The sequence below is a fragment of the Manacus candei genome, unplaced genomic scaffold, assembly GCF_025592945.1.
Source record: "Manacus candei isolate 608988 ecotype Guabito, Panama unplaced genomic scaffold, ASM2559294v1 h1tg000043l, whole genome shotgun sequence".
In the NCBI taxonomy this organism is placed as follows: domain Eukaryota; kingdom Metazoa; phylum Chordata; class Aves; order Passeriformes; family Pipridae; genus Manacus; species Manacus candei.
In genome coordinates this window covers 1,341,372-1,366,359 of record NW_026138091.1, presented here as the reverse complement: position 1 = coordinate 1,366,359, position 24,988 = coordinate 1,341,372, and the positions used below count along the sequence as shown (strand labels likewise).

Below are 24,988 nucleotides of genomic sequence, written 5' to 3'. Positions count from 1 at the left end.
CTGTACCTCAATGCTCTGCAATGTCTGATGTGCTACTTTTTGATTGGGCTATCAGATTTGCTGAATGTGGACTCCATGTTTCCTTTCTTTCCTTTCATGTAGACTTGAAAAACCACCACTTGTCTTTTATCCTGCTTTTTGTAATATCTTTGCATGTAATCTGCAAGGATTGGCAGTTAAGCTCTTCTGTCGCAGCCCAGAGTGACACCTGTAATTAAAAGGTCTGCCTGAATTCCCCAGTCTCAAGGTTTCTTCTTGTAGTTTCAGAATGAAAAGAGTCATGGTGCTTCAAAGTTTCATCTCTAGTATTGCAAAATCAAATGCATTTCTCAGGCATGTGCACACACTGTGTAAAGAAATGGTTTAAGATACTGAAGTTATTATCTGTTGATGATGTTATATAATGATGAATTTAGACCCAAATCCTGGCGGCTATAGGCTAGTTAAAGCTTCTGTGTGCTTCCATAAATACATGGAGATGAAATTTACTGTAAATACCAGTTCTATGCAGTTAGTTGACCGGGACAAAAAGCCAAGGTAGCCAGGTAGGATATTGCTATGTACCACTAACTATGGAAAGTAGCATGACTTAGACACACTACACTGAAACATCACCTGCACTTGTATAAGAGCTCTGATTACTAAATTCTATCCCAGCAGGCTGACAACCATTTATTTCAGGGGTATGAGACATTCTTACTGAACTGGGTAGTTGTTGCTGAGTTGGCTTTGCAGCTTCTGGGAATCAAGGTGGCATTTGCAACTGTGGCCGCTTACATACCAACCTAGTACTTCTCACAGGTTCTTGAGATATGTCACTCAAGGTTCACTCTTGTCATTTGGGTTATATGTTTCTTCATCAAGTTGTAGCCTGACAATAAACTCCAGTTTGCATTGCTCTTGGCATTCACGTTTTATACCCATACAGCACATCTGTCAACTATTTTTTTGTGTGGTTTAGTTTATTAATTAGTTGGCCTCTGTGTGTAGGCAAAAGTTAAAATGCAGAAGAACCAGAAAGATCTACTGACTGCTCAACTTGTCTTTGAGGAGCAGTGATACTTATCAGCATGTGTCTTTTGAGTTCTGTAGTGGTGCTATATACTGCCTTTTTCAGGAGACACCTCTGTCTGCTACAATGACAGTCACTGAAAACATAATGTTCTGGACAGTACTAAATAAGAAATACATTTGACAGTGTCAGGAGTAGACTGTGACAAATGTGAATATAACAGACAGTTTTGCAAACTGATCTGTTCAGGTCTCTAATTTCAGTGACATCTCCACAAATCCCGTTGTTGTACTATAGGATTGTAACTTATCAAAATTTAATTTTTAATAATTGCTTAATTTTTTTTTTTAACTAACTGTAAAGAAGGCTAATATTCTTAAATGCTGAGGAAGACAGAGAACATGGTACAAGAAGAATTTGTTTTTTTCCAACAGACTTTGTGATGTTTGTACAACAGGCTCATAATAGTAATCCATTCTTGTGATAAATGTATCAAGGACAGAAATACCACAGTTAATTTTTTAACATAAATAATTTGAAGGTTGAAAACATTTTTTTATTTTTAACTAATTGCTCATTATTTTGTCATCCTAATTGTCTAACCATAAGGTTGTAAAGTATTTCCAACAATGATGGTATAACACTGCTTCTGCTGACTGCAAAAAGGTACAAAATATCATTTATTCTTGCATAAAATAAATCTTCATTTCAGTTGATGTTTTTTCATTCTCTTATTTAAGTGTTGTTCAACAAAAAAGAAATGTCAGCTGTGACAATGAGAGTAGTGAAATTGCACGTGAAGGTTTGAAATAGTAGTCTTGGGGTATGAAGCCCCCATATACTTACAGAAAGGTGAAAGGGAGTAGACAGCAGCTGCTGTAGAACAAAGTGGGTTGCATGGTGGGTGCAGAGCAAGAAATGTTGAAATGAATGTGAGAGATCATGGGTACCAGCTTCGGAAAGGGATGTGCCTGTTTTTATATGATTTGTTTTGCTACTTACCAGAAATCTGGGCAGCATGCAGGCCGTTACTTCTTGGATTAGTAAAGGAGGGGGTAGGCAGTTACTTGAATAAGTCTGCTTAGAATTTTCTCTTACTCTGAAGGAATGCATTTAAATGGCCACCAAATATTAAAGTTTTTGCCACTGTAGATCTCTCTAGGGTAATGTAGAAAGGTTATTGGAACAATTCACCCATAGATTACACTACTTAGTCTGCTGAGGTGCCGATACTCACTATCAGGTTTTATGGGTGAACTGCTTTCCTACATTAGTACGTTTTTGTAAAGCAGAATTGATAAACAAACAAACAAACAAATAAATAAAACCCCTCACACCAGACTTCCAGAACAAAAATATCAGCAGCGTTATGTAACATATAATCACTTCCTGCAGTGGATATTGCAGCAGGTTCTTTCATCCTTTGATAAAAGCAATTAGATTTTGAATCTCCAAACACTGAAATGCAACTGAGTGTGTATCTACTAATGTAAATATCTTTGTTATCTTTCTAGGAAGTATTTAGGAGACTGACTAAAAACCTTCATTATACTTCTAAATAAGTCTTGGTCTGTAGCTGTAACAAGCAACCTAAATATGACATCTGAAGCCAATTTTGTTAGGAACTATTTTCTTATCATTTCATGTGATACAAGGTGTCTAGTCTAAGTAGTGTTATGAAGCAACTCATGGAGAACTGGATTTCTTTTTTTCTATATTGACTCAGAAAATAATGGTCGCTCTATACCTTATTGTCTAGGAAAACCGGAAAACATTTGGAATTAAATTTGATGAAATGCCATGTCAGGAGTGCTCATTGTTTCAGCTGAAGTTTTGAAAACTTTTGCTTAAAAAAAAATGAAGTTTCACTCTGATGTATAAAGTTTTTAGGGCTTTTTATTACTAATAAATGTTAGTAGTAGTCTCACATGTTCATATTTACAAATGGAAAAATGTAAGCTTCATGTAAAGTTTGAAAATTCTGTTGTTTTCAAAAAAAAATGGCTAAAAACCCAGCAGTCACAAGCAAGAATGGCAAGCTTGAACGGTGAAGAGCAGTTCCACAGTTACTACATGGCAGATGTAGCAAAGTGGTTGAAGTGTCCCTACATAGTGTGAACACATCCAACTTATCTACTTGAATGGTCTGTCATATGCAAAGATTTCCTAGGAGTCAGTGCCACATTTGGTATACATCTGTATTTCTGGTACATCTGCCAGCCCATTTATACAACAGGACTACGGTAGTTTCACTGTGAGATAAGTGGAGGAAGAAACACATATTGTCTTGGATAGATACTGGAGGGGGGGGGATGCTCTTGCTGCCCCAAATTCTCATAAGCCTTTGGCATTTCTGTATATTGCCAAGAGTTGTCATAAAAACATAAGATTCTTATGACACCTCAAGATGATTCAGATACCCATTTGTGACTGGCCATATCATCACCATTAATAGGTTTACTTTCTTGAAAAGAGAACCTTTTAGTGTCTACTGATTCATATGATTGTTTATTGATCATGAAGTTGTGATGCTGACCTAAGTGTGGTTGATGGAAATATTAGAGTGGATGGCTCTTTTAACATCAAGCCAAGCATGAGGATAAAGCAGAAGCTGGAAAAGGCTATTACTGGGCAACAGGAGATTTGAATCCACCAGGATCAAAAAGAACCAGAAAGGGCAGCAAAATAAGCAAGATATGTTCTGGGCAGTGCTAGTAGGAGAAACAGAATCTGTAAGTGTGAGAAGCATCATGCAACTGGGAGAGAGAAGGGACATTTGAAGAGCAGGTAGCACTTACTGAGGGTTAGTAGATGCCCTTGCCTGTGTATGAGTTGTGTGTAACAGAAACACAGTATATCAAATGTAGAACTAGTCAGATTCCTATGGAAAAAGGACCATAGAGCCTTCATGGAGTTGAGACCCTTCATGCTAAGAACTGAAATTTTGAGGAAACTGTAGGTGAGCAGCATCTTTGAACATTCAGTAGAAGGTAACTCAATACAAGTGAAAACAGGCCAAAAAAGCAGCTTCATTGCTAGTGTTGTAAAAAGTATCCCAGAGACAAATTCTGCAATGACCAGAGTTCTTTGCTAGGCAGAGAAATCCCTAGAGCTGAAAACTGTGTTCAGCTTTGAAATACATGGGTCACAGGGTAGGAATGGCCAAGACACAGACTGAATGGGCAGAGAAGGCAGGGCCTAATTACTGGTTTTGTCTCTACTGACCACAATGACTCTGTATGTGTATTCTGCTAAACTGTAGTCTGAAATATATAAATATTGCATGTCAAGACCTAAAAAAAGCTTGCCATCTAGTTAATATCTGTAAACTTAAATAGCTATCCAAATGGCAGCTCCCCTCTATAGATGCTCTGTCTTTACATACTGTGCTGAATAAATGCTCAATCTATATGAATGAGAGTGGGAGAATTTCTCCTGTCCCAACCAGGAAATGTGTGGTACAACCACTATCTTCCTTTTCATCTGTTGCTCCATACTTTTTCCTTGTCTTAGAAAATGGCTCCATGTCTTGGTTTATCTCTTTCATGTCCTGTTCCAATAGTTGTTTCCTTTCTATTAGCAAAAGCATCCGTCCATATTTACCCATCTTCACAAACTTACTCCCTGTCCTGGTTTTTTCTTCCAGTTTTGAGTGGACATTGAATCTAACAAGTTCTTACAGCCAGAAGTTTGCCATCTCTCTTCTCTGAACACTGACACCTAATGGCAGGCACACATCTTTTTTTAAAGCTGTAGTTTGTTTTAAAACCAGCTGGACTGTTGCAAGCCAAAATGTGAGAACTGGTGGGTCTATGTTTGTGTGACATTTACTGTGTTAATCATGTCCCATGTAAAGTTTGAGAGGCTTTCCAGAAAAGAGGTCCATAGAAGTGCTTGGCTTTCCTACCGCTATTTGCTCCTTTATCAGATCGTTCATGAAATTGGCAATAAAAATGTCAGTAAGTATTTCTCTTTTTTTTTCTAGTTTGCTTACTTGCTAGAGAAGTTTTTATTCTGGGTTTTGATTTACAAAATAGCAAAGACTACTGAACCTCCTTTCATTCATTGTTCTGCAACTCAATTGTTTATGCACAGTCACCTCTACCATGGGATGTGTACCTCTTTATCAAATAATATGTCTATTGTTTTTACTGTTTTTTACTATTCTCCATCATTTCATACAGGCAAGGAGGCAGGCTGATGGTGTGAGAGGAAGAATGCTGTCATCAAATATGCAGTAACGTAGAATAGTGATATTTTGTGAGGTGTTTCTGATATGTGAAGATGTATTTACAATTAGTTTCTGTTATATTACAAACCTGAATTCAGTGAGTAATGACCTCAATAGTGCCTGTTTTAATGTAATCCCTGCTTGCTGACTGCTGTTCCAAGAATAAAAATTTAAGCCAAAAGATTTAATGAAATCCTTTGGGATTAGTGCTCACTGGGCTGGGGAAATTGCATATCAACCTTTTCTCTGTACTCTAACCATACGGCTTTGTATTTGAATAGGAGGGTGTCCAATAGAGAGAACTCTGAATTCATCAATAATTTACATTTTTTTTAGTTACAAACCTGGTATTTGGGATTCTGTTGCCATAGCAATCCATCTGGGCCTGAACGGATGGTGTTTTAAGTGATGGTTGTATAGAGATTCACAGTGTGCGCTTTAAATCCCTTCTAAACTAATCCTCAGATCTGTTCTGTGACTTATTTGAGGTTTCAACAAAATCAATGTTACTCACAGTAAAAGTTGATGCTGAGCAAATTAAGCCCATAAAATATTGGAATATACATATGATTAAGGACCATAAAGTTCATAATGTGTAACAATTTCTATTTCAATATGTGAAACGATTAATAAATACCCACAACTCCATTTTTTTTCAAAATACATTTAATTTGTTGCACATAATGCAACTAGAAATTATTCAGACTCTGTACTGGTTATTAGCTAATTTAAGCTTCATAATCAAATGCTAGCCTCATTTTCCCAGTTGTCAGTTCTATGTTTTGCAGGATGTCAGTTTGTTCATAACGCTGTATAACTTCCACTTTCAATTAATCTGTTTTTTTCTCTTATAAATAGTTCTAAAGCAGAGAATAAAATTTGAAATTCCCATTTTCACTTCTAATACTGCTGGGCTTGGATTTTTAGGCTGTGCTGCTAAATTCAGTGTGCTAAACACCAGCTGCTTTTTGTTTGAGCTTTAGTTTATATTTTCTTATTTTGCCACTCTGAATTTCAAAACGGTTTATTCAAAACCTCCCAGATATACCAAATAAGTGGATGCCCTTAGGTTTGATAGATGGTCAATAAACTGAGCAAACCTAGGCTAAATTTCAGCTCTGTGAAAGCCAAAACTCTCCTCATTTCCGTCATATTCCTTCATAACAAAAATGTTGTCCAGTTGTGCTCTAGAACTGTCACTAAACCATAATGATGATGTATTAGCAGCTTTTTATTACTCCAGAGTACAGAGATTCAGTTTGCAAAATTATTCCTCAATGTTTGAAAGGGGAGAAGAATACTCAAATAACAACCATATGTTCTACTAATGAGTGTTTAGCCCATAATCCTAAATACACAAAAAGTGTTTCTTTATGAAGTTTGTAAATGTTCACATAGTTCTTCATGGATTTAAAAATAGTAATGGAATAAAGAAACTGCAGATGGCCCAAGATAGCTTGAAAAATCTTTAAATTACCCTGCAACTTCCCTTTCATTTTTTGTATCGCAGTTCACAATGAATAGTGAAGCATCTAATAAAAGGAGCTTATTTTCGCCATGATTCTGTGATGCTAAAAATGTTCTTTGTCACCTGTAATAAATGTAAATCCACTCTCTTTCTCTACGAGTTAAATAAGAGTTTCCTGAGAAAAACTGCAAAAAATCCTTTCCTTGCAGTGGAGTAGGGTTTCATTTTGTGAGCAGATATGCATTTATAGTCTTAAATTCAGTGTTGCTGACTGAACTGCTTTTGTTTTAGAGGTCCAGTTCTGCCCCGGTTTATTGGGACTGTTTCTATAATTGGTTACCATAAAGGTAGCTGGGAATAGAGAGTTTAGAATTAACAAAAATAGGCTTTTTTTGTTTACTTTTGCATATCTGTATGCTAACTGAAGTAAAAATTAGTAAATGAGTACTTACTCTAAAATTAAACACCTTAAAGTATCTTCTGTAGATACCATTTGTTAAATATAGATTATGCTTTAAAAGTATATTACAAGATGTATTCACATATATCAAAATGTGTTTTTGTTGATATTTCCAATGGTTTCATTAGGAAACATCTTCCATTGCAAATATTGTGAAATGAAAACGGAGCCTTGCAAGACACTGGTGGTATGACAGATGCTATTTCTAGCTCTGGAAATATAATTGTCACTGCAGGGATCTCCTGCCCTGAAGACTCACAAGAATCCATAACCAAGGGTGAATGAATTAATCTTTCAAAACATCTAATCAAAAATAGCATATGTTTAATAGTAAGCAATAGAAACACATTTGAATTTCTCTGGTAATTTTTTTTAATCTTTCTCTAGAAATGCAAGTCTTTCCAGTTTATTTCTCTCTATGTATTTCAACTCTGCGAATCCTTGCAAGGAGTGATGCTATTTAGACGCCTTGATAAACGTTGATTTTTATTGATGGGGTTTTGTTTATTTATTCCAGATCTGCATTACATTTTTCGTATCCTTTGGAACTCAGACTGTCAGCTTCAAAGGAGCATGTGGGCTGTCTCTTTTTATACCTAATGAAGTACCACACTTACTCATGGTTTTGCTTAAATTTGCTTCTTTAGCAATAACCTGTATTTTTATTCAGTTATTTACAATTAATGCTGAAGTAAACATTTATCCTTCATTTCCATTTTCTGTCTTTGCAGCAGAAGGAAATAGCAAATCTTCTGAAAGGCTCAATAATAATATGGCACAGCTTGACACAGACAGCTTAGAGAAACAGGGGAAGATTAAGACAGTGTACCACAGAGGAGGTGTTACTCTGGGTGTTAATTTCTCTGAGGCACTTGCAGCTATCTCTGCTCAAATGCAAGTTGTACACAGGGACCTGAACTAAAACCCTGGCTCTGAACCCCAGGAGAAGGTGGGGATTAGAGTTTTTTTACTGAACCCTCTTTCTGAGTGTGTCTGAATTCCAAAGCCCTCAGTGTGGCAAGACTTGACATGACAACAAGAGGAAAAGTTTTGATTGATTCCATTCAGGAGATATTTGAGTACAGTAGTTCAGATTAGGTCTGTCTTGGCCTGTACCATGACATTTTATACAGCTAATATGGAACACCAAGCTAGGTAAGGCCTGCTAAGGCTATTGACAGATTAATTACAAACTGTGGGAATGAAATAAACTATGTTTCACACCACCATGGAAGTTATTCTAAACCCTTTGGAATAAGATTTCAAATTGTCGTCCAGCTACCCTTACGTCATTCAAGTGCTCAGCTCCTCACTGATGTCTAGGATGTAACAAAATGGACTGTTAGAAGAGTTAATCCCTAGGGCTCAAAGAAGTTTAAAACTTAATATATAATATTGTATCCTTCCAACTCACAGATTATATAGCCCTCAGCTCCAAACAGCTTATAATTGTTGCTTAACAGGTTTTTTCGGAAAGCTAACATTCAGATGAGGGATTTCTGGGATGTCATAGATATTGGCAGAACTATGCAGAAAGCAATATTTATTTTTTTTTTGCTAAAAAAGAAGGTAAAATTAGGTTTTTTAATCAGTTATGGTGTGAATTCTTTATTATTTGAGTCATGAAAGATGGTAGCCTGGCTAGAGTGAGATGGTGGATGGAATCATGATTTACCTTTTTTAAAGACAAAAGTAAGGACTGGCGTGCTATAGTTTGACAGTTTTAGATAACAGCAATTTCATTTTCCTCTGACAAAATTGATGTGAAATTAAAGATGTGTTTGTCTATCTTGGTAACTATGTATTTGGCTTCCTTGTTTAACTACACCAAAATTGGTCATCTTCTCACTTAATACCTTCACAGCTTGATCCTGCTTGCTCTTTCACATCAGTGATGCCCTTATTGCAACCCTTATTGCCCATCAGTCCCAATTTTCTCCCTTCTCTCATGCAGCCTTTATTCATGAAAACTGTTAAAAGTAAGAATCTACAAAGCCAGTGTGCTGTGTTCCTTCAAATCGTGCCTTAAAACTGCCTCTGTTGTGATGCTGGTAAACTGCCCAAGAAAGCCTGAAACAGCTGGTGTTCTGTGTTCAGTGCTTATTATGCTAATTGCCTGCGTGAAGCAGTGGGAGTGAGGCATCAGACACCCCTCTGCAGCATGTCCCACTCTTCTCCAAAAGCCATGGGGGAGGCTATGGCTGTCATTGGACATACATGTTCTTTCTTCCTTAACTCCTCAGTGTAATGGGGTAATCCAGCCAAGATCTAATACAGCATGAGAATTTAATTTTGACCAGAGGATTGCCAGCCTCAGAGATGTGAAAGCCTGTCACCTTCCTGGAACTGGGGAGAGCTGCGGCTGCCCAGATGAAATTCAGCACCTGCAGTTGAATTTGGTCTGAGGTTTCAAGAGAGATTTGTTCCCTTAACCTGTGGGTTTCCCTTCCGTGCTGCTGTTGTAGTACCTTACACTGGAAACTGTCCTTTAAGGAAAGAAGCAATGTGAATTTTCTCTGCTGGATGCTTTCACAAAAGCCCAGGGCTTTAAATCTTAGAGTAAACCAAACTTAAATATGAAAATGGCAAACTTCTATGACACAAATGAAACTAGGTAATTAATTTTATATAGATGATAAATACATGTATTTGTTTTTCTTACAGAAGCTTGGAGCCCTGAATAAACAAAGAGAAGAGACTTAAGCACACATTCTCTACTGTGAACAGTAAGTGACCAAGTTACATACTACGAAACTAAACACTACTCGCACTTCCTTTTTTAAAATTTTTCATTGTTTCTTATCGCAGTTCTTTTAACAAGTATAAGAAATTAGTGCAGTGACCATTTCTTCATTTTATCCAATGTGGTTTCATTTCACAGGAGTGGACTTTTATTACTCCTGTAATCATTTTAGGTAAGAGGCTCAGATAATCCACAGGATATGTCATCTCTGTCCATACTGAGATTATTACCTTTTTCTTCTCAGTAAAAGTGCATTGTAATAGACATTGTGATAGATAGTACGAAGCTAAAAATAGCATTACACTAATATTTGCTCACACTTGAAATTTTGGAGAAGAATGGATGTATCCCTGTAGTCTGATCCTGTTGGATCGGTGCAGGAGCAACAGAGTTTTATGGGTTTGTGTAACCACATAATCACTGACTAATTGTTCTGAACTGCCCTGGTCATAGCTGTGCTGCTCTTTTCACAGTACAGCCAATCTCAATGCACTGGCATTTGACAACTGCAGCTTTTTAAAACATCAAGAAATTAAGACTACCTGCTGAGACAAGAAAATGAACCTTGTTTGTGTTGGATGATATTATTAGCATTGTCCTAGAAAAAAATCTTAGGCTGCTGGTGAAGTACCAGTCATGACAAAGTAGAGAGGAGACATTGCTTTCATTGCCAATCCAAAGTAATATGCCCTGGAAAATGTAGCTGGTTATACAGGTGTATATGGGTGGGTATTAAAAGGTATCTTTTGAGAACCAGAGCAGATGGATATGTGTTAAGGCGTTCAGGCAATTCTGTTAATGGTTCCAACAAAACAGTTCCTCTGTGCTAGGTGCCAATAGAACCTGACTTTTTTGTGGTAGAAGATTGTGGATGGTAAGTAACGTGCAGAGAATATGTGTTCATTAGCACTATTCTACTTATAGAATATACATTTGACAGCATATCATGCAATACAGTTTAACAAATTTTATTGTCATGTACAAAACCTCTGTTCATTTAGCCAAACTGGCATATGGAACAGAGTAGTTTTAGATAGAAATAAATCTTGACTAATTTTTGACAAGTCGTAAAAATAACACTCTTTGTTGGAAAAGAATGCGTGTAAACCTCAATAGCAAAAAAATGCCCATTACCTCTCTGGGCAACCAAGTTTGATGATGGGTTTTAGCATGAAAGGAAATGTGTTACATTTCACTGAAGCCAAGGACAACATATTTGAAAATCTGTATGGTTATTTGTACAGTGTACTAAACTGTGCTAGCAGTAGGCATCTTCTGGGTATATGGCAAATGGTACCTATGTTCCAGAGAATCATTAAAAAAAAAACAGTTTTAAAAAAATTCTCAAAACTCCTGCTTATCTGTCCTTTTTAATTTTCCATTGCTTTTTCTATCAGTCATACTTCCCTTTCATTTTCTCTTCTTTCCCCTGTGATTCCCATTGTTTATGTTCCCTACATGCTATCACACCTTTTGTCACCCTTTATCTTTCCATTTTTTTGCCACATAGTCTGTCTTCTCAAATTTCATATTTTCGGCTCACATCTCCCACACAGGGTTATCTCTTCTTCCTGTTGGCAGAGCTGCATTGCAGAGTGTTTCTGATCTTGGGTAGATTTTGAGTTTGCTATTTGTAGGACCAAATAGATTCTCTGCAGACTAAGAGTGTCATTGGTATTATCAGGTAATAATGCACAGAATAATGCCATATACCTATATCTGAGAAATTCGCAAAGGGTTGCAACATAGTGTAATATGGGTCAGCTCTTGCAATTTTTATTTGACATGTGGAAAGATATGGTAGAACTTTGGGAGTTGTTATTTAACACGAGATACCTTCAACCTAATCAATTATGCTTTGCTCCCCCTGGATCTTAAGTTTTGGCAGCATGTTACATGCATAAAAATTAGCAGCTCCAAGCAATGTGTATAATTCAACTGATGTATGTATAGACCTGCTTGTGAAAAGTAAATTTCACTATTGCAGACACTTGAAAATCTTCTTCCCTCTTTTATTCCTGTGTCAAGTGGCCAGAATTCAAAGGCAGCTGTTTCAGAATAGCATGGATTTATTTGTGTATAGTGAGAAAAAATTAATCAAATATTATTGGTGCTCCTTCACATACAAATTCTTTCTCTCCCACTGGCAGAATAGGTTGACAGAACCTTTTCATTGAATCTATCAGTTAATTTTATCAGTCATGGTATTATAATTATAAACTACAAATAATCTAACAATGAATATATAATTTTAAAAATGAAACTCTACAGTAGTTATTTAACATTTGTAATGTGTAATTTATTTAACACTCTCTTTGGAATATACATGGGAAATTAGAATAATAAAACAGAAACAAAATTACACTTACCTCTCATCCATCATCAGTGAGGAGCACTTTTACCAGCTTGATCAGGCTATATATTCAGCCATGTATGGAAATTCATGTATGCTACCTTTGAGTCTTCTTATCACACTCTTGAGAACTGTATGCTATTCGTACACTAAGCAACCAGTCACTCTTCTGACACTGATATTGATAAATTGACATTGTGGATTTGTTTTAAAACACCTTTTTCCCCCTCAACCTGAATTAAAATCTAAAATTTAAAATATCCAATGATGTGAGGCGAAAAAAATATGGATTCCACATATAGGGAAAAAATAAAATATTGTTTCTATTTTTAAAAATATAAAAATCGTAATTTATACTATGATTTGTGGGTTTTATTTGTTCTCAGCTTTGTTTTAAATGCAAAGGCCTTTGTCATTTGTCTTTGATATTGCAAAAGATTGCAGTTATCCTTTGTGGAGCAGGGAAGAAACATTGCAACGTGTTCCAAAAAAGGTGTCCATTGTCCTCAGATAGTCAGCAGCAACTACATTTCATGTGCCACAAACTTTATCAAATAATTCATATCTTTGGTGACTGGTTATTAATAGGTTTTTAATTATTCTTGTTTAATAAAGGCAAGTTCAGGTAATGTGACATAAATTAGGAGACTGCATAAGCAAAGTGCTAATACAGGAGAAACATGGCCCAAAACCACGCTCTACTGTGAGCAGATGAGAGGAGACTTGGCCTGCTGAAAGTTATTGTATGGGCAGTTTGACTCCCATTTTGTGTAGAATAAGTAAATTTATATTAGACTTACCATTAGCTCATGAGCATGCAGTATTACATTGTTTGCTCTAATATCTGTTTCAAAAGCTGCCATGTTTTATATTTTGCCATTTACCATATTATATCTACAGATATGTAATGTACCAGAGATAAAGTCACTAAATGAAGGATTTCCTGATTTTGGAAGTGTCAATTTTTTTTTTCTACAAAAACTTTGTAAAAGTTGAATTTATGGGCATTCAAAAAGAAATGAGCCTGTTGTTCCCCAGTGTTCTATACTAATACAATAAACTTCCCTTACATTATGATTTCAGTCTTTCCTACAATATAGTAATCTAGATGCAGCATGGAAGTGCCCTCCTTCTTTGTTTTTGCCATTCCCTCCAAGGTTTTGTCATTGAAAATTAAAATTCATATCAATATACTGCAGGCTTGAATAAAATTGTTCATTGGAGTGTTCCCACTACCTTAATTCTTTAATGAGGTTTCCCCCAAATTAGTTTCAATTTTATTTTTTTTTCTCCCAGAGTAGAAGTATGAACTTCTGGTAAATTATATAGTACCATGTCCTAATGTAAAGGTTCACAGAATATACTGAGTTGAAAGGGACCCACAAGGATCATCAAGTCCAACCCTTAGCCCTGCACAGGACCATCTCCAAGAGTCACACCAGATGCCTGAGAGTATTGTTCAAATGCTTCTTGAACTCTGTCAGGCTTGGTACTGTGACCACTGCCCTGGGGAGCCTGTTCCAATATGCAGCCATGCTCTGGGTGAAGAACCTTTTTCTAACATCCAACCTAAACCTTCCCTGACACAACTCCAGGCCATTCCCTTGAGTCCTGTTACTGGTCACGAGAGTGAAGAGATCCGTGTCTGCCCCCCCACCTTCCTCTCACAAGGAAGTTGTAGACTGCAATGAGGACTCCCCTCAGTCTCCTTCAGGCTGAACAGACTAAATGACTTCAGCCACTCCTCATATGGCTTCCTCTCAAGGCCCTTCCCCATCTTTGTTGCCCTCCTTCAGACACTCTCTAAAAACTGAATATCTTTCTTATATTGTGGTACCCAAAACTGCACACAATATTCAAGGTGAGACAACACCAGTGCAGAGCAGAGCAGAGCAGGACAATCCCCTCTCTCAACTGGCTGACGATGCTTTGCCTGATGCCCCCAGGACACAGTTGGCTCTCCTGGCTGCCAGGGCACTGCTGACTCATATTCAACTTGTCATTGACAGGACCCCCAGGTCCCTTTCCATGGCACTGCTTTCCAGCATCTCATTCCATAGTCATACACATAACTAGGGTTGTTCCATCCCAGGTGCAGAATCCAGCACTGTCCCTTGTTGAACTTCATAGGGTTGGTGATTGCCCAGTCCTCTAATTTACTGAGGTCCCTCTGCAGGGCCTCCCTGCCTTCAAGGGAGCCAACAGCTCCTCCCAGTTTTGTGTCATCTGGAAACTTGTTTAGTATCCCTTTCAGTCCTGTGTCCAAGTCACTTATGAAGATGTTGAAGAGCACAGGGCCTGAGATGGAGCCCTGTGGAACCCCACTAGTGACAGATACATCACCAGTCTGATGTTACCCCATTCACTGTTACCCTCTGTACTTGACCCATGAGGCACTGCGTGATGTGTTTATCCAGCTGTGTGCTGGACATTTTGACCAGAAGGATCCTGTGAGAGACAGTATCAAAAGCTATACTGAAATCCAAAAGATTACATCAGCTGGCTTCCCTTGATCAATTTAGGTGGGTTACCTTATCATAAAAGAAAATCGGGTTTGATAGGCAGGGCTTTCCTCTCATGAAGCCATGCTGACTGTGACAGATGACAGCGTTGTCTTACTGGTGTTTTCCAATACTTCCCAGAATAATCTTGTCCATAATTTTACCAGGCACTGAAGTGAGACTGACAGGCCTGTAGTTTCCAGGGTCCTCTTCTTACCCTTATTAAAAATCAAGGTTGTTTATACTGGCTCTGTTTTGGTTATCATGTTAAGATTATTGAGAGGAGATATTCTCTGTGGCTCATATGTTTACAAAACTCTGTGCCTCAAAACTTCATTTTGGTTTTTTTTTTTAATCATTCCTGTATTACAGACACAGCTTTGTGGCTTTTAATGTGAGATCTCTGACATGGATTTAGATTCTGTACTGCTTTGAGGTATGCTAGTTATGCAACCTGATTTTGCAAAGTAGCTCAGTGGTGGTAGTTCCCCGGGGCTTCGGTTTAGTTGTCATCTATCATTTTAGCACTGTGATTGATTACTCTCTACTATTTAATTTATCTGCTGCAGCTTCTAAGCTTTTTATTCAGTTGGTAAACACATGTTTTCCTAGACACATTTTTAAATGAGGTACTTCCAGGTACTCCAGAAGTCATGTAATCATTTTTTTCTCAGGAATTTAACCATTTGAGCCATTTAATGGTTTCCATAAATTATTGGGTAATATTTTCTCTATTACTTGGAAATTTTGAACTGGAAATATGTGTTATATTTTTCATTTTTCAATGTTATTATATAAATTTATTCTTAAATACAAGTGTATTTACCAACTTCTTATTTACCCAACAAAAAACAGTGAAAGAAATGAGCACCTTTCTTAAGTGTAGGAGCCAAATGCATGGGCTGCTGCTGCAGTAGCTTTTAACCACCTTTGCACATGAGGTTTTAAAAGCAAAATATTTATTAGTGTTATTTGCTTGCAGGAATTTCATAAGCCAGCTTCAGTCAGTATGGTTAATGTGCTTATTCTTTTGTGTCATGTACTGTGTTCCTGTACTGTCATTTGCTATATTGAAACATAACATTGAATATCAACTTGGTGTATTTTAAATCAGACTCTTTCAGAGTAACATTGTTTCCATTCAAAAAGGGTTGATTTTTTGTCATTAAGAATTACTGTGTGTACACATTGCAGCAGTTTTATGCTGTTACTGGGGCAACTCTCAAGAAGCTACTATAATGAATGAACTACTTCTATGATCCACATATCAAGGAACTTTTAATGTCACATTTTCTTTGCTACTGCAGTTTTTATTATGGCTCTGCATATTTTTGAATGGGTATGTTGATAATTTGTTTTGTTGGTTTTTTTTTAGTTACTGTCTTTAATATTTGTGATTAAAATCTCTCAGTAAGAAGAATTATAGTATCATCATAATGCAGGTTTGCTGATGTTGATATCTGCTGTTGTACTCCTGTGTCTAAATACAATCAAACAAATTAGTAGACATCTGCAGTGTTGCAGGCTTTTGGGGAGTAAATTGGTGTTCTTTTTTTTTGTAATTGTTAATCTTTTTGTACAATCTGCTTTTGAAGACTACCAGGTTTGCTTCAGATATGTATTTTAGTAATCCCTGGTAGGGATCACTTCCAGCGCACATTTACGTACAGAACTGGAGACAACCTGTTCTGTCACTGTTTTTGTAGTGACTTATGCATTGATTAGGAACTAAGAGGATAGACTTTCTTATCAACTCCACTGTTTTGCACTTATGGTACATGAAGGTTAACTCAAAAAATAACTAATATGATACAAGTGATTATGTACATACAGGTTTAGATAACTCCACAGTATGGAGCTGGCAATTGCTAAGTGACATTATTTGGCAGTTTTGGATCCTCTCTGAGTATGACTTTGCACTTCAGTGATTTTTTGTTTCCTTCTTTCAAAGTTTCATACTGTAAATCTTATTTCGAAGACATACAGCCATCGTAAACATCACATTTTGACAACTTTCCTTATGCGAATGAAATTCATTGAAGAGAGTTTATTCAAAAATGAGAAAAGATGCATCTTAGACCTGTTTACAGTTATAAGTTACAACTATATTGACATTTACCTCTGAAAATGCAAAGTAACAGGAAATTTAGTAATTTTCCCATGTGTACAAAAAGGTTTTGTGAAGCCATTATCAAAGGTAGCTCATAAAAATATGTTTTCTGATGTTAATCTTCTGTGTTTATATTAATATCTAAAGTACATGAAAACAGGCACTGTAGAATTTTTCTTGAAGGAAACAATTTTGAAAATACAAAATTCCAAATTAAGTATATTTGTAAAAGCATGATTTTTTTGCATTTTTGGGCAAGGAGTATATACATTGGAACAGCTAGAAAGTAGGAGTAATTAGGAGTGCTCTGGTATATATCAAGTATCTGCAGTGTGCTGCTGCTTTACCTTCAGTTTATACTCCAAGCTGAAGAGGCAGAGATGTGGTTTTGCTGTGAGAGGAGCCTCTGAACAAGTGCTCTTAGAACAATATTGATTGACATATTTCATACTTGTGATTCTTGTAGCTATGCTAATTAATGGAACAACAATGCTTTGAGCCGAAGGCATAAGTTTTGAACACAGAGTTCATAAAGTGCATAACATTAGGCCAGGTTTCCAGTCTCGCCAGTTAAAATGCTTTAGTTAAGCCATTAAAAGATACCAAGATTCTATTTGTTCCATGAGCCTTGTATTTGGGAGTTTTTCTCATTACTGCCCAATTTTCATACCTGCTTCAGTGCCTCCAAAATCTCACGGTTTAGAAGTGTATTTTTTATTAAAAGGTGAGATTTTTCATTCAGTCACATGGATCCAGGAGCTGGGGCTTCTAAGAATAACTTCCAAACATTTATTGCAAAGTCTGGTTGTAGTGTGTAAAATGCATTTTAGCCTGGAGGTCTCTGCTAGTACTGTACAGCAGTACACTTTGATCTTTCACGTAATAGGTCTTCCAATACCTTTTCATTTCTAACAGAAATAGTGCCCAGGCTGCTCTTATATTATAAGCCTATTTCACTCATCCTTATAAGTTGTGATGCCAAGTGAGAACATTGGTTTTAGGAAGAAGGATGAGAAAAAAGAAATAAATGTCATTTAGACTGTGCAACCTTTTAACCATTTTTGATCGGATTTTGCTCTTAAAAACATGTCTTAGTGTTTGAATCTTTAGTTTAAATGAAATTATTAACACTGACAGGGTTTATTTAAAGTTCTAATTTTACTTCAGGGGGAATAACTTTAAAAACTCTAAACTGCATTAAACAATTGGTTAATAAACCCCTAGCTATTGAACTGTTAATTGTTTATCCTGTAGGTAGCAGTGACTCCTTTTGAAGAGTTATGGTCTATTGGGCAAAAATGCACTTAGGTAGGTTTTAAAATGGGAATTTATAATTCTGTGCTTAAACTTTTCTCAAAGAGAATAGAATCAGTAGCTTTGATACTGAAATTTTCCAAAGATTTGTTAGTTGACATAAGCAACTTGCTTAAACCCTCTTGAGTAGCTTTCCTTTTAAAAATCGATATGGTGGAACATAGTAACTTTGCAGGGGGGTTGAAATTCGCTCCTGTGGTGAAATTGATAGTATTGTTACTGGCATGAAAAGAATAAGCTCATACCATCTCAGTATTGCAAAGACCTTGAAGAACTGCAGAACTGTCTACTGCTGTTACTCGTTATTTTTCAGACTCTGAGATTATTCTAAATATTGATTCCTCCCGCAGTTCATACTTCTTAGATGGTGCCAGTGTGTTTGAGAAATGTGTTCATCAGTACCTAATTATTTTTGATAAATGTGAAATTAAACTGAAATTATATCTGTTATTAAAGAACTGTATTAAAAAAAAATTGGCTTACTCTGTCTTTCCTAATCTTGAAAATACCTATATAAGACTGTGAATAAATCCGACAAGCATCAAACAGATTTTCTTGCTGCCTTTTTTACCAATATAAATTTTCCTTGCCTCCCCTATTCATTCTCCTGGGAAAAAACATCAGCCTTTACAAACCTGAATAATGAGATGGGGCTAGGGAAGAGGAAAGCTCTGGAATGATTATACTACTCTGCTGCATACTGTAATGACATATAGCCCCATATTGTTTCTGTTTCTGACTCTTCTTTCTCCTTTCATTTTTTATTCATATACCCATGTTTCTCCCCTTACTGTTGTCTTATTGGCAGCTGTACCTAAGTCATACTATCATAGAATCATTTGGGTTGGAAAGGACCTTGAAATCATCTAGTTTGAATCTCCCTATCATGGGCAAGGACACCTTTCACTAGATCAGGTTGCTCCAAAGCCCTATCCAACCTGACCTTGAACTCTTCAAGGATGAACTCTAGATGAGGAGTCCACAGCTTCTCTGGGCAACCTGTTCCAGTGTCTCACCACCCTCACATTGAAGAATTTCTTCCTGATACATAATCCAAAACTCTACTCTTTCAGCTTAAGGCCATTCCCCTTCATCCTATCACAACATGCCCTTGTAAAAAGTCCCTCTCCAGCATTCCTGTAGGCTCCCTTTAGGTTCTGGAAGGTGCTATAAGGTCTCCCCAGAGCCTTCTCTTCTCCAGGCTGACCAGTCCCAATTGTATCAGCCTGTACTCACAGGAGAGGTGCTCCAGCCCTCTGCTCATCTTTGTGGCCCTCCTCTGGATTTGCATATTAAATCTTAGTTTCTCTTCTAGAGCTACCTTGATCATACTCTTCTGAAAAAGACTCCTCATTACACAGTGTCACTTAATTTGTTTTCTTGTAGTTCCTATACTTCTTGATCTTCTTCATAACAGGGCTTTCAAAAAGATAACAATAGAGATAAAATACACCTTCCATATCTCCTAAAGTGCTGTAACTAGGTTGTGACTGACTTTGCAAAGAGGGGCTCAAGAGGGGTTGGTACCTGTTTCTGGGATCAGCAATGTGTCTAGACATAAAGTACTTGTTTTTATATGTACGTTCCCTCCTCCCCATGCTCAGATATCTTATTGTTGTATTATAGAACAGTGAGTGAACCTGAGGTTTGTACCTTTTCCCTCTGTGTTTGTTTCTTTAACATAAGCTCAGAGCTCTTTGGGTATCTCTTTATCCCAGTCAGCAAGTTGTCATTGTAGCTTTGCTTCTATTTTTATTTCCTTTTCTGTCTACTGTGGGTATGGGATTATAATGCTACATTACTTCAGATTGGACACAGTAAATTAGCTTATAAGTGATATATGAATACATTATCTCCGTGCCTTTTTTTGGTTGTTAAACCCTTAGCTTTAGCATGAAGTGCTTTCTCCAAATTATCTGCGTATAGCACGCTATGTCTGATCTGTTTGAAGAGTTTCTGTTTTCTGCTGATTAGATATTTTACTAAGAGCACCAAAAAAACCTCATGTTTATGTTTCTTTTCCCCTTGGATGCATGTGTGCCTGCTCTCTTGCTTCCACTATGTCTATCTCTCAGTTTTTTCCTCTGCTTTGCTGGAACATTATGTCCTTGGTTGTCAAATTGCTTTCTCTCAACTGAAATTCCAAAGCTGAATTGAAAGAAATCAAACCAGAAACTCGAAAATTATTGATTTATGCAGTGAAACTGAATTTTATGAATCTTAAATGGAAAAAAGTGTATTATTTAAAAAAATACAGTATTAGGCTTGTGAAAAGGAATCTCTAAGTATCAGTCAGCTTGTGCTACAGATACAATCTGAAAATAAATTTGAATGATTAAGCAAGGTGTTATTTTTCAGAAACAGCACATCCACTTCTGTGTAGTATCAATAGGAGACTTTAAAAATTGTGTACGGGGTTCAATAAACTGTTGAACAATCTATTTACTGATGGATGAACTGGTTTTGTGAGTTAATCTTTTGGTCAGTAAAAGAGAAAGAGACAGGTTATGAGCTATAGATTATCATGAATTGCATGGTAGAGGGAAAGCAGTTAACACTAGAACTGTATGACAGCTGTGAATCACTGCTTCTTAAAAACACCGTGGCTACGAAGATGCATTGAAGCCTTCTTTAAGGATTCTCTAAATAGTTAATGATTGAGATATGAGTAAAGGCATTTCCATAACACTCAACCCCACTGAGTTGCCACACTTAATGTGTGGCTTTCAGGAGATGAGTCATCATAGACCAATACATGACTGTTTAGCCTTGCCTGTTCCTGGATGTATATTCTGGCTCCCAGAATGTTGCTTCATCAGGTTTTTTTAGCTTAGAAGTACAATATAAGTGCTGTCACATCTTCTTTAGCAGGAAGTTATGGCAGGGTAATTTTGGACAGTTCATGGAACTGCTTGGAACTCATTGATTTAGAATGACCAGAGATGTGTCAGTTGATTTTCTACTATGGTGCAACCCGCCTTATGAAACTTATCTCATTCTGGGGATTTAGAAACACTTTTAAGGAGATAATATTTATATATAAGCTTCCTTAAAGTAATTGAAGTATAGTTAGCACTTCTCACGGGAATAAGAAGGAGAAGCAGATGAACACTGGCTTTCAGTTACAATTTTAGATGTCACAAACAATCAAACACTCGACTAGTCCAAGAAAAAAAAACCAAAATTAGACATCAGGAGATGTCAGAATGTTTCTAAATAGAAGCACTCATCAGCTGTCACAGTTACAACTTTTTAAGTTCAGTTATCATGTTTGAACTTGGTGTGGTGCCAGTAAAAAGGATTTGCTCATTTATTTTTAAGGCATCAGAATATTTCTTAGGCCACATGTAGAAATAGTTAGAAAATTTACTAGGCTGTACTGAACAGAAAAAAAAAATGAATTGTGTACTTGTGATAATACAGAAGAGGAAGGATGAAATCACATTATTTAGATTTAAAAGGATTCCACATAGGCATTCATTTAAGATACTTAATACATGTATTATGTATTAACTCATACTTCTCTTACTTCTCTGCTTGTGTGAAATTTATTTGGTTGCCTAGAATTTGACTCTTACCATTGATTTATCTCAGAAAGGGCAATAGATTGAAATTAAAAAAATAAGGGTGAGCAGGATGATGTTCTTTGGTAAGTTAAGAGGTAATAGTATATGTAAGAAAAGAAGCCCAAGAATTGCATTCTGAAGGCTGAATATTTATTTATTTACAATTAAAAGATGTAATGAAAAAGATATTTTTTACTGGTACTTTAGATATATTGGTAAGTGAGAAATGACAACTCAGAGCTAGAAGAGAAGGTACAGATTTTCTCAATGTACTATTAAGCTCCTCTAGATACCCTGATGAAAAATTGCTACTAGTTGGTTCTCTTGTTGTTGCCTTGACCTTCAGTATATTTTCTGTAGAACTTATGTCATTTTCACCCAAAATATGAGTAGCCATTCAGAACATTTACATTTTTCTTCTAGATTGTGCCTGGTTAAATAAAGTGGAGATATTTTTCTGTGGCAAATGGTGTCTTGATCTGTAGGCAACAGTTACCGTACTCTGAAATGACATTGAATGCTGTTCTCAGATGTTTTCACAGTTAGGCATCTGTGGTTTATATTGATGCTTGTTCATGGACTAAAATGGTGTCAAGTGTGTTTTGAAGGTGCAGGTTTTGTACACTCTTAATGAACAATTTTAATTCAGTTGTGTTTTAGGGAAACTAATAATGGTACATGCACATCACTCAATTTCAGTGATTTCTGGAGAGCATGCTGAAGTAGCTTGACTACGTAAGAGAGTGTATATATTTCTGTGGGTTAAGACTTGGCTGTCTATTTATTTTAGACAAACATCTCTTCCTTGGTAAGCACAATCTTCTATCCCTTTTAAAGTTTTTTTGATAAGAGCTTATCCATGGCTTAGTTGTCTTGTCATTTTCTGATGCTGTTGGGGAGTGATGCTTCTCTGCTGTGTGAAATTTACTGACATCACTTTTTTTCCCCCTGGAACAATGAGTTGCAATACAAGACTTTCCTCGGAAGGAACTTGAAGTGAGTTTTGTTGCTCTGCTTTTGGATGAAGTTTTGTATGTCAATACTGCTAATTGTCTTATCACCTTTTGATAGGATCAGCAATGAAATACTGTGCAGTCCTTATAAAATTTACAAGAATTTACATAGTTACTGTAAACTTAAGATATCCTCTGCTTTTGATTCACTCACTTTCCATGGTCATGTATCCCTAATGGGATCTAGGCCATAGATCTAAGCCTTACTAAGCCATAAGAATAATGTAGTCTTCACATTACAGTTTCTTAAAGTTAATCAAGTACAATATCATACAGAAATGACAAATGCTTTGAGTGGTGCTCAGCTATACTTCTCATGTATGGAGGAGTGTCTAGCAGATGCCCTGCCATTAAAATGGTGGTATCTGTGGCGAGAGAGAGATCCTACACAGGACATACCTGCTGGTGTAGCTTAGAGTGCACTGGAAAAAATTCAGGCTGGTAAGGATAAGTTTTGTGAGGAAACAAAATTCTATTCAATTTTTACAAAACCCTCATTTAATTTTCCAAAATAAGTTGTTTCTCTCCTTCAGTGGAGAATAAAGCACGTTTCTGCTGTAGTTAATTGTTGGTGCTAGGTAGGATGTGACTTCTAGCTAGGTAAACCTTGACAATAAAGATGAGTCAGTTCTAAAGGATCTTACACTCTTCTATTTTGATATGTTGGTTTTTTCTTCTGTGGTTGTTTTGGTCCTTTTTTCTTTTTGCTATTTCTTGGTGTTATGCATCTTTCCATTTATGTCTTTATATTTAGTATTTGTTTATTGCATTTGGATGCGCAGCTGGCTAGTAAGTATTTGTTGGTAAGTAAGTTACAGTAAGCATTGTCTAACCTTATGAGCCTTGAAACTTGATATCTTGAAAATAGCTACAGAAACAGGAGACCCTGTGCTTCAAGAAAGTTGTCTTTCCGTTTGTCAGCCACCACTGTAAGATTGGCAGTTGCCAAAGCTGTCATATACAGAGGAGAATGGCAGATAACGGCGTAGTCTATTTGCATGTAGCTGTGCACTCTTACCCACTTCGGCAATCTGTCTTTATGCCTGGATGTGGAAACTCAGTGTTTTCTCTCATGCTTATAGAGAGCACTTGCTATCAGGACAAGCAATCATTTCACCCCCTGGTTACCACAATGCTACTTTTTAAACTAGCAGCTGAGTCTTATTTAAAGAAAGCTCCTTAGATGGCCCTTCCCCAGAGACTGAGCCTATTCAGTTCAAAACACTGTGTGATTCCTTTGAAATATAATTACTAAAATGCTACCCATTTATTCCAGTAGAGCCCTACACAGGTAAGTTTTTTAGCTTTTTAATTAAAGATGCATATATGAGGTAACCTAGCAAAAGGTGTTTGCCTAATTAACTCCCCATAGTTCACCATTCTGTCAGTTGCTGGCATTTAGTAAATACTTGGTTTCTTTAAGCCTTATTTCTGTATATGAATGATGTAGATAGAACAGTTCATACATGGATATCTGAAACTTTGAATTTTGTCCCAATATGATGTTTTAGCTACTGACTATGAGAATCAAAAAAGTTACCATTTTTTTCTGTGCAAATTAAATTCTGTAATTTTGTAGTCTTCTGCAAGTGACACTTGAAAAATTGTAGGTTTACTTTTTAATTTATGAGTCTGTTTTTAAAAGTCTGTTTTCTATAGGGCATGTTCAGGTTCTCTTGAAACTTCAGTACAAAAAAGGGAGTGAATGATGGTCTTTAACAGGATTGGGAATGATATGTAATAGCCCTATATAAAGTCACTAGTGCAGTTGTTTCCAAGACTGTGTATAATTATCCCAGTTTCAGTGAGGGTAACAGGCAGCTGTGAAAACGATCAATTCTAATTGCCTACGCTGTTATTTTCAGTTTGACAGTAAAAGTTAAATTCACTCTTTAAAACTAAATTAATATTTTATGTCAAAGCCTGAGGAACAAAGAAAGGTCTCTGGGGGGGAAAAGATGAAGTTTGTATGTATAATGGAAAGCTGCACTTAAAAAGACATTTTGCTTAATGCTGGTTCCCATGGTTACGTGCAAATAATTATGCAGTTTTAAAAACACAAAACTTCTTGCAGTCTTACTTCCAGGCAGGTAAGTGTCCAGCAGCTACTTATAATTAGCTATATAAGAAGTAAATTGTCAGCCTTGATCTTCAAAATTAATCTTCACCTACACATGTTGCACCTGTGCACACTGTTTTTCTATTGGTAGGCAATTC

The 24,988-nt window shown here is 36.5% G+C and overlaps 1 protein-coding gene across 3 annotated transcripts in view; it reads left to right on the top strand.

The window, feature by feature from the left end:
• Positions 1–24,988, top strand: part of SYT1 (synaptotagmin 1) — a 351,145-nt gene that overhangs the window by 118,112 nt on the left and 208,045 nt on the right. For all 3 annotated transcript variants that reach the window (XM_051795723.1, XM_051795724.1, XM_051795722.1), the window contains one exon: positions 9,836–9,897. The gene's annotated coding sequence lies outside the window, so the exon portion shown is untranslated. The remainder of the gene's footprint in view (positions 1–9,835; positions 9,898–24,988) is intronic.